The sequence below is a fragment of the Schistocerca americana genome, chromosome 9 (genome assembly GCF_021461395.2).
Source record: "Schistocerca americana isolate TAMUIC-IGC-003095 chromosome 9, iqSchAmer2.1, whole genome shotgun sequence".
In the NCBI taxonomy this organism is placed as follows: domain Eukaryota; kingdom Metazoa; phylum Arthropoda; class Insecta; order Orthoptera; family Acrididae; genus Schistocerca; species Schistocerca americana.
In genome coordinates, this window is record NC_060127.1 from 162,504,856 (window position 1) to 162,516,357 (window position 11,502).

Consider the following 11,502-nt stretch of genomic DNA (forward strand, 5'->3'; position numbering starts at 1 on the left):
ACGCAGGACTGTTTGCCCATTCTCACTATTTTCCCCTGTGTGCTCAATACTGTGTTGGATGCATTTTGATCTATGTTGCAGCTAGAAGTTTGTTCACTAGTTGTCATTGGTAAGGTCATGTTGGTACTGGCCATAAAAAATCAGTTTCCCTTTGGCAGTCTTCTTCCGCTTGCAGAAAACTGTGGAACACCCTTTTTCCTTGAAGATACTGCATCATAATTACTTTCCAGTTCTTGAGGTTCTTTGTGTGGAATGGTACTGATTTATCTTTGGAAGGTATTTGTGATGAAATTACATCACTGCTGCTGGTTTTAGAAGAAGGATCAGTCATGTATCTAGATAATACAGTATTTTCTTTACATTTGGCAGTGTCAGGATGAGATACAGCTATACATCTGTTCCTTTCATTCACATGAGTTCTCTGCATATCTTGGCATGGCTTGGCTTCTACTGCACAACATCTGACTTTCCTTGCAGAGCTTGTTGCAAGTGGTTTTTACTACTTCACACTGTTTCCATGGGTTTGATACTGAAGAAGCAATGTTTCTGCACTGCCTTATGTTTTGTTCAAGTGTAGACCATGATTAGTGTAATCATACCTTTGCAAGAATAAATTGACATTAAATTACAAACACTTTAACATTAGCAAACTTAGACAAGAAGTTCATTGTATATTCATTCAATCTGTACACTGTTTTGCTAACTTCTGGCTTGTCATAACAGTAAGGAATGGTAGATAACAATAGGTTTCTATGGTCAAGTGCTACAGTCCACTTTTATAAGTCTGGAATAAAGTTGTTTTGCTTATGAATGTCATTTGTTCCTGCAAGGATGATAACTACATTGTCCCATTTGAAATCACTAGTAAGTTCCAGTGCCCATTCAACTAAACCACTGAGGCATGCATTTGGTTTAACAACTGATGTTGTATAGTATTTGGTCTTTAAAAAGTCATTTAGCAAAGATGCACAGTTTTGCCCATGACTGTCTGATAGTAATAAGATTTTTTTCATTGGCTAACACACAGGTGGTTTTTCTGGCGGATTTTTAGGAACATTGTCCCTTTTTACTGTTCGAGAAGATTTCTCTGTTTCATCAACTTTATCATTTGAGGCACTACAATGGTTGCTTGTATTCAGATGATATAACTGCTGAGAGATGAGATGTTCTGCTGACTTCCTGGGCAGGTGCCAAATTGTTCTGTCGCCTTGGTTTCCACATTTATTCCTTTGACTTTTGGCAGACAATTTGACATTTTCAGCTTTCAGTATTTGCAGCTCTTCTAACAACACAATTATTTTTCCTTTGCTGTCTTTAGTGGTCACTTTTATGCAGTTATCACATCTACAACTCTTTTGTTTTGATTCTGCATTTGCACAGTTGTAATGGTAAAAAGTTTTACATTGATTGATTGATTTATTGATCCACTTTCATCTATAGCTGCACAATGTGCAAGAGATATTTAGATTTTTATGTTAATATTAATAGTTTTATATATAAAATACCTTTGACTTAATAACACTCATTAATATATCAATTAATGATGAATACTTAAATAAACATTGTTATGCTATACACAGAGAGACTACATTGGGTTAACATAGAAAAATTTAGTTTTGTAGGTATTCATTTATTATGTAAAAGCAGTGATCAACCAAGTACAACTTCAATTTAGATTTGAAGTGACCAATGTTTTGTATGTATTTAATGGTATCTGGTAAGGCATTGTATAGTTTGAGATTAGGATGGATATGGCCATTTTGAAATAACATCATGTTGGCACTTTGAACATCTACTTCCAGTTTTTGTCTTGCATCATAGCTGTGTGTCGTGTGATCTTGAGTGATGAGTGGTCTTTTTGTATGTAAGTTTTGCTTTAAATGCATTTTATTTTCAAGTACATATATGCAAGGAAGTGGCAGGATCATCCTTTTTTGAAACAATGGCCCACATGATTTGCAATTATCTACCTCTTCCATTATTGTTATAATTTTCTTTGAATTTTGAATGTTTTGATGGCATCTCCAGAATTTCCCCAGAGTGTAATCCCATACCAGAGGCGAGAGTGTACAACTGCATAATATACACACTGAAGTGTGTTGCAGCTGGTACAATTTTTTAATGTATGTAACACAAAACAAGAAGTACTTAATTTTTTTTCATTTGCTCAATATGTGCTTTCCATTTCAAGTTCTCTCGTAGATGAAGCCCGAGAAATTTGGTACCGGCTGTTTTGGCAGTTGCATGTCCAAATAGCTCTAGATTGGGTGATATAAGATTTTTTGTTTGTGCTGTGTGTATATCCATAGCTACAGTTTTTTCAGTTTTTATTATTAAGTCATTGTCATCAAAGTAACATGTTAGCCTGTCCGTGGCTTCTTTTATGTTTTTTACAAGCATTCTTCTGTAGCACTACATTTCAAAAGCTTCTATTCTCTTCTTGTCCAAACTATTTATCATCTACGTTTCACTTCCATACATGGCTACACTCCATACAAATACTTTCAGAAATGACTTCCTGACACTTAAATCTATACTCGATGTTAACAAATTTCTTTTCTTCAGAAACGCTAACCTTGCCATTGCCAGTCTACATTTTATATCCTCTCTACTTCGACCATCATAAGTTATTTTGCTCCCCAAATAGCAAAACTCCTTGACTACTTTAAGTGTCTCATTTCCTAATCTAATTCCGGCAGCAACACCCGATTTAATTCAACTACATTCCATTATCCTCATTTTGCTTTTGTTGATGTTCATCTTATACCCTCCTTTCAAGACACTGTCCATTCCGTTCAACTGCTCTTCCAGGTCCTTTGCTCTCTCTGCCAGAGTTACAATGTTGTCGGTGAACCTCAAAGTTTTTATTTCTTCTCCATGGATTTTAATTCCTACTCCGAATTTTTCTTTTGTTTCCTTTACTGCTTGCTCAATATACGGATTGAATATCAGGGATGGGCTACAACCCTGTCTCACACCCTTCCCAACCACTGCTTCCCATTCATGTCCCTTGACTGCCATCTGGTTTCTGTACAAATTGTAAATAGCCTTTTGCTCCCTATATTTACCCCTGCCACCTTCAGAATTTGGAAGAGCGTATTCCAGTCAACATTGTCAAAAGCTTTCTCTAAGTCTACAAATACTAGAAACGTAGGTTTGTCTTTCCTTAATCTATTTTCTAAGATAAGTCGTAGGGTCAGTATTGCCTGACGTGTTCCAATATTTCTACGGAAACTCTGTTTTTATATGTTTCATTTGCATTGTTTTGAAGAAGATAACTTCATATTATATTCGTGTGTTGTGTGGAGTTGCTTGTCTCCCATCAGGAGCCTCACCAACTAGCAGATATGGGAACATTCACCATATATGGTGGACACTGGGAAAATAAAGTACCCAGGGTGGACCAAAACTAGCAGACTGCTGCCATGCAGCTGTGAGTTGGGTGTCCAAAGGCTGAGGGAAGAATACTCTGAATAAAAGTTACCCATGCTCCCGAAGAGGTTGAATGTAGGGTTGACAGACCACTCTGTAAAAAATATGTTTTATGAAACTTCAACAAAGAAAAGCTGGGTGGATGAAGGATGACAGACATGACACAGACAAGGTTATAGGGGATGGTCAACCAAACAATGAAAACAAGAAAAGTCAGAAAATGAAGAAAATGAAGAAAAAAATATAGAGTGTAAATCAGATTTATTCATTGATACTTGAAATATGAGATATGTGAGGTCACTATGCCACCCAGGAGTCCTCAAAGTAATGCTAGACCAAATAATGAACCTGGAGCAGAGCATAATAGCATTACAAGAAGTAAGATGGGCCAGGAGTGGAATCCTACAAAAGGTGGAAACAAACATATCTTATAGCTGTAGAAAAAGGAACCATGAGTGTTCAGGACAGGATTTGTGGTGCATCACCAACTAAAGCACTTAGTAATAGTATTCAGCCCCATAAATGCAAGACTATCAACACTTAGGATAAAAGGGAAATTCTGCAGTTACTCCATAATTAATACCCATGCACCAACTGAAGAATAAGAAGATGAGGAGAAAGAACCTTTCTGAGAATCTGTGGGAAGAGCGTACGATGAATGCCCAGGGCATGATATAAAAATAGAAGCCAGACTTAAATGCCCAAGTGGGAAGAGAATAGATCTATAGAGAAGTGGTGTGTGGCCTTACATGATGGTCCATTAATAACAAATGTTCTGATGTGAGAGAGATTACTGGTGATAAGAGTTTCTACTTACCCCAGCTTCCAGCTCTGTCATTTAAAAAAAACAATAGGTACCTATTGTAAACATGCCATAAGTAATGAAAATGGGACAAGGTTGATACTATTTGCAACATCTAGAAACATGGTGGTAGGCTCAACATTTTTCCCACACAAGGAAATACATAAAGGAACATAGAAAGCACCAGATGGAAATACAATAAATCAGATCAACCACCTACTAACTGATACAAGGCACAGTTCAGACTTACTGTATGTAAGGAGTTTAAGAGGTCCAAATACCAACACAGACCACTTCCTAATTTGGGTACGATTGAGGGCAAGAATATCTAAGGCAGTCAGAGGAGCGTGGCCCAGTATACAGAAATATAACATTGCAGCATTAGAATCAGAGGAAGCAAGGTAATGATACCAGGAGATAATAATTCAGTCCCTTGAAAACGTTGGATGATGTAACAACATTGAAGATCAGTGGGAAAGGGTAGAAAAAGCAGTGTAGATAGCACTAAGCAAAATACTCAGGAACAATGTAAGAGAAATAAGAACATTGTGGTTTGATACCAAATGTGAAACAGTAACAAATGAAAAAAATGAGACATATAGAAGGACATTACAACCATATTGTAGCAGGAGGATAATGAAAGAATGTAAAAGAAAATGGAGAACTGAAAAAAGGACCTATCAAAGGAAAAAGAGGAAGTGGATGAAGACAAATATTGAAGAAATGGAGCTATTGAGAAGTGAAAATGAGGCACAAAAATTTTATAGAAAAGTCAGTATGGTATGGAACCTTTTAGAGGCAGAATAAATATAATAAAAGATGAGGAGGGTGAAACTAAAAGTGAAGAAAAGGAGCTAAGTTAGAGATGGCGTCACTACTTTGATAAACTCCTTAACCTGAGACCAGTTGTATCAAGGGATCCAGCATAAATACAGGAGGAAGAGGACCTAGATAATAGTGTGGATCCACCTAACTTAGAAGATGTAAGAACTACAATGAGAAAGTTAAAGAACAACATGACAACAGGAAAAGATGGCATTACAGCAGAAATTTTCAAGGAAGAAGGCCCTGAATTGGAAAGGAACATCTTGAAACTGGTTATTTAAGGCAGGAGGAAGAGTAAATGCCTCAAACAGGGAAAGAGAGAATAATATGCCATATATATAAGAAAGGAGACCACATGAAATGCAGTAACTGTAGAGGGATCACACTGCTTTATCAGGGACATAAAATCCTCTCTAACACACTGTATGACCGACTCCTTCCAATAATACAGAGGGGAATGGGGCAGTACTAATGTGGCTTTATTCCTGGTAAGTTAACTATCGACTAGATATTTACACTATGACAAATTCTGTAAAAAAAAGAGGAATGTGGGCTCAGAACATATCATCTTTTTAACAGTTTTAAAGCAGTGTATGACAGAGAGAAATTATATCAAGCTCTTGGTGAATTGGATATTCCAAAGAAACTGATAAGGTAGGAAGAATGGCAATGAGAGGAATGCAAGGGCAATAAAAACTGGAGGAATGTTGTTCAATACTTTGGAAATGAAAAATGGAGTACAGCAAGGTGATGCACAGGCATGTCTCCTATTCAACACTGTTTCAGAGAAGGTGATGAGAGAATCAAATAACCTGAAAAGGGGAACAATTTTTTATAAAGCTGTGCTGATACTGGCCTTTGTGGACAACGTCAACACAGTAGCAAGAACTCTGATGGTAGTGAAGGAGACATTCACCACACTCAAACAGGCCAGCAGGGATATAGAACTAAATATAAGTGAGCAGAAAACAAACCTAGCTGCTGGGAAAGTGCACAGCGAGAAAATACCATCCGAAATAATAATGGGTAGTTCTACGTTTGAAGAAGTCAGTCATTTCAAGTAACTGGGTTTGATTGTAACCTGTTGAAATGAAGGTCTTATGAAATAAATCAGAGACTAATTGCAGCCAGGAAAGCTTATTTTGCCTTAACAGAGCTATCTTCAAGGTTCCTGACTCAAATCACAAAACTAACCATCTGCAAAATGCTAATCAGATCAGTGCTTACATACATCTCTGGAACATAGGCTCTGAAAGCAAAGGATGGTGAATCATTGCATGCCTTTGATAGAAGGATGCCTGGGAGAGTCATTGGCCCAATTTGTGAAAGGGAAAGATGGAGGAGTTTTACAACAAAGATCAGCCTGTCACAAGAATCGATTGGTAGGTTGATTTGCGGTAGGGGACCAAACAGTGCGGTCATCAGTCTCATAAGATTAGGGAAGGATGGGAAAGGAAGTCAGCTATTCCCTTTCAAAGGAACCATCCTGGCATTTGCCTGAAGTGATTTAGGGAAATCACAGGAAACTTAAATTACAAGAATTGTGAAGTCATCTAAGCTGAAGTGGGTAGGACATGTTGCGAGGGATTAGATGGGCTGGACATGGAGTGTGGTACAGATTACTGATAGAGAAATACCAAAAAAGATTTCACAATGAACACCAGGTGGACAGAGAGGACCTGTTCAACCGAAAACTAGAGGGGAGAATGGAGTCATGGAAGAGTCACCTTTGGAAGATGGGCTACAGGAAGTGGAACATGCTAGCAAGGATCCACAATGAAGGGAAGGAGACAGTTAAAGAGGCCAAGACTCAACATGAGTTGTAAAGCTGCAGAAGAAGTTATAAGAATGTGAACTCCTGAATACCATAGAGTGTGACTCCTGTCACGAGTATAAGAATGAACTGTTTCTGTAAGAATGAATGTGTTTCTGTTTCTTTGGTCTCACCGCTATGTCTCATTTGTTGTGAGTAAATAATATGAAATTATCATCTCCAAAACAATATACATAAAACATTTAAAACCAGAATAAACAAATTTAGTAAAACACTTTTGATAAAAAAGGTAATTCAAGTGATCACAAGTCCCCACAATTCTGATTTATTCACAACACTCCATTTGCCTGGTACATGGAGCAATGTTATGTTAGGAAATTAGTAGTGTGTCAGTCCTACATTAAAATACAATGTCTTTTGAGATTATTTTTTCAGAACATAGAAATTATGTGCTGCGTTCCATATGGAAGCTTGCTGTGCTTGATACACTTACAGTGAGGTTATTACATGCTTTTATCTCATGGGAGTTTGTGCTATGACAATGATTAAATATACATATATATGTCTAATTTTCAGACTTGTGAATTTTTGTCAGCCATATAATCACTGTGTCACAGCAGGACACACAGACAGAATTATTGGCAATATTTATCCTGGTGTAGTTTTTATCCATGCCACATTAGGACATGGAATGAACATTTGGGCAAGAATGGGCATATCTTGTAGTGACTTGGTTGTGCCACCATTGCCTCAGTTGCCCAGTCTCTTTATTTCTGCCAATTTTTGTAAGATGTATGGTCATAATTCTCATTATATGTTCTCCAACTAATGTTTTACATTTGAAAATGACAACATAGTTTGTTGAAGCTGGTAATTTATCCCCTTTGTTAAAGAAAATAAATTATGTATTGTGACTATGGCTTCACTATTGTAGTGTCAAATAAATTTTTAAAATGACCATGGATTATTTTCCAATTTGTATCAAATCTCAGAAATTTCAGTTTTAAAGTCTATTAACTGGACAGAACACATCAAGTTTTATAGTAGGCACTCCATCCTTATTGTTAACACAAGGAACAGAAAGAAGCTGATGGGATCCAATTACAATTTTAGTGGGAAGCTTCTGGATCTTGTTATATTATGAAACTGTTTGGGGCTAATATTATGAAGCAATACAAAGTCTAATGAAGTTGTGAAATCAGCAATAGGAGTGTCATATTGAAGACTTAAATTGTTGGGAAGTTTTTGGAAAAGTTCCACGTATCTGAAAAGATGTCATCCATGATGTGAAGCATATAACTTTTGAACCCTTCTTTTTCCTAGTTATCTAATCATCTTCATTCAATATTTCTGCTAGTTGCATGACAAATACAGTATCCATTGAATCCATGCCTCTGCACACAACAGATAGATAACTGTTATTTTCTGCTATGTATGAATTTGTTTAAGCAAATATTAAAGCAGCAATGGAAGACAAACACTTGTAACTGAGTAAAAATCACCTTTCTCCTTTTTAATGGTATTTATACTCATTTTGTATGAAGGAACATTAGGGTGCAACATTCCACCAAGAATGATGTATTTAGAGGCAGAGCACAAGCAACTTGGAGGCAGGAGGAGGGTTGGAAGAAATAGATGCTACACCAAGATCTGGACTGTGTACTGAACACCAGGTCAGAGAAAGGGGGGGGAAGAGATATAATTCCGGTCCAGCTCCTAGACAATCAGTTCATCAGAGCACCTCATGATGGCAATGTGTCCATGGACACTGATTTTACCCATGAACTATTTCTTCACTTTAAAAACCAATGTCACATTTTACCACGTGTCTGCAGTCAATGCAAATAGAAGAGATACATAGATTATTCCCTGGAGAGAACTGGCAGTAACTTTAAAATATCTTTTAGAGTGGCAATCTCATTTTAAAATAGCCTATATATGGGTACAGTTGGTTCTCCATGAAACTGCAGAAGTTCTGAAGCAGTCTAAACACAGCACTGGCTGCATAAAGGGAACGAGAAGGGAGGAGGAGGAATTACAGCATATGTGGGCATAAGGACAGGTAATAAATATGACACTGGAACAATAATATTAAGCATAAGTAAATTATAAAAAGAAAAATATGGATCTTGTTTGTTATTTAATTTTACAATTCTTAACTTGATACTCACCAGACACATATGTACACTCCCTTAAACATTCACAATAATGCACTTTATGAATAAATAATCAGTTTTTCACCAAGAAATAATGCAAGAATCCATCACCATTACATATTATGTGGGCACTATATCATGTCAGTTTTAGGTAGGGTGTGTTTTAGATTTATAGTCATGTAAGATACTGGCCTGAGCTACCACTGCCACCTGCAGCAAACAATTTCACTGCAGTCACTAACAGATGCTTCATGTACTCCAATTTGTTTTGTGTTGCGGATTGCTTATTTTTTTCCTCATTTTTAAATGAATGAAGAGACTATTCCTGTTGCATAAAGGGATTTAAATGGGACTCTCACAACAGTATAAGGAACCAATGACCCCTATGACTGTTATTTCAGTTCTGCTTTCATGGAAACACAGAATGTGGATGAATGATAGCAGCCCTTCGAGAAGGGGTCGATCTAATTCCCCACACCACTCCTCTCTCCTTGGGCAGTCTAATTTCTAATTTGTTTATGGTCACAGCCAACTTCCACAATGTAGTGTACACATAATACCTGATTTTGTTGACAAATTGAGCAGCTATACATAATACAGATTAAAGGGTACTGAGAATCACAGAAATGCGCAAAGGTATGGTATGTGCATAGAATATTCAAATAGACTAATTATCACATTATTGGGTAAGAAAATAATAGTAAATCTACAATTTATTAAAGAAAATGATACAATGTTCAAACCCTAATGCCAACACAAGATTTAAAAAATAAATGAGTTTTCCACATAGCTCCAGCAGACTGCATTTCTCATTGTTGTATTCTTCTGTCTTTCTAGACAATACCTGCATGCAAACATTGGCTGATATGTTCTGGATTACACTGCTTCCATTTGCCCTTGGCACATCCTGTAGTGTTTTGCTCTGTTAGATGTGAAAGCCTCTAGACCTTACATCAAAATAGACGAAAGATGGTGTTCCAAGCAAAGTACTTAAATCTTGTGCTGAACAGATGGCACCTCACCTGTCCACTACTCCCACCCCAGCCCAAAGTAATCTTCTTTATCAGTCAATGAGACATGACAAATTTCCAGAAAGACTGAAATACACACAAGTAATATCCATTTACAAAAATGGAGGTAAGGAAGTGACCTCTAAATTATAGACCTATCTCCCTTCTTTCTGTTCTCTAAACTTACGGGAAGATAGCCTACAACAGAATACTCAGCCTCTTTCCTAATAATAATTTATTTATTTTATTTAATCTATCAGTAACATCTCAGACTGGCTTCACTGGAGGATTCTCACTAGTGAAAGCAAAATATCATCTCATCAATTTACTTCTGGAAGAATCAAACAAGAAATAATGTGCTGTTAGCATTTTTGTCACCTTTTGGAAGCCTTCAATTGTGTACAATGCAACATTTTACTAGTGAAATTAAAATGTTATGGAATGAATGGTAAGCCTCCTGTATCATAAAATCATACCTCTTGAACAGAAAACAGAGATGAGAAACGTAAATATTGTATCCTCAAGAGTCAATACTTGGACATCTCCTGTTCTGAATGATATTTTTCTGGCCACTGAAGGACCCTTCGCAATTTTTCATTTTTTTCCCATCATACTGGTTAATTAATACATGACTCACACACATCCATATAAAACAGCCAGTAAAACACTGGAACATGGTTAACATTTAAGACATAGCAGCATGCTGCCATAATGCTGCCCATAATACTCAAACTGACAATTAGCTGAAATAATCAAAACTAAATATTAAAAAACACAGCTAATGAGAAAACATCTGAAATGATGCAGGATTTTATTACAATAGGAATGTTACAACCAGCTTAATAATAGTAGTATGTGACGTGGAGATACTTATGTTTTAATTAGGAGTGCCTATCAGAACTGAGTCAAAGGTGACTGGAGCACAGGTAAGCCAGATGGCACAGACACAGGCAGGGGCCTCCAGTACTGCCAGTCACTATGAATTTGTTTTGACATAATGATAATGTAAAACCAATTGATTTGAAAATACTGGGCCTTGGCAATATAGTTTGATTCTATCATAATCAGTTCCCCTTTATTAGCAGTTGTATCTAAGATCTCAAAGTGTGATTGTGTTGAAAAATTTATTAGGCAGAATTCACAGGTCAGAGTGCAGCATATAGACCACAACATTAGAGGTAAAGACAAGTTAGTTTCACAAGTTAGAGCAGTGTGGTTGGCAGGCAAGGATGCAGTACTGGCAGGTAGGTCAGTACTAATAAAGTTTACACACACACACACACACACACACACACACACACACACACACACACACACACACACACACACACACACACACACCTGTAAACTGGTGCCTGCTGTAACAGTGAGTTATGACTGAGAGTATGTTGTTCAAGTAGGGTTTGTCATTCCATTTTCTCTCAGAGTCAGCCAATGTAATTTTGTTGTATTCTGCACCAGTTCAACTGTATGACCTGCAGGTTAATTTAATTTGACCATAGG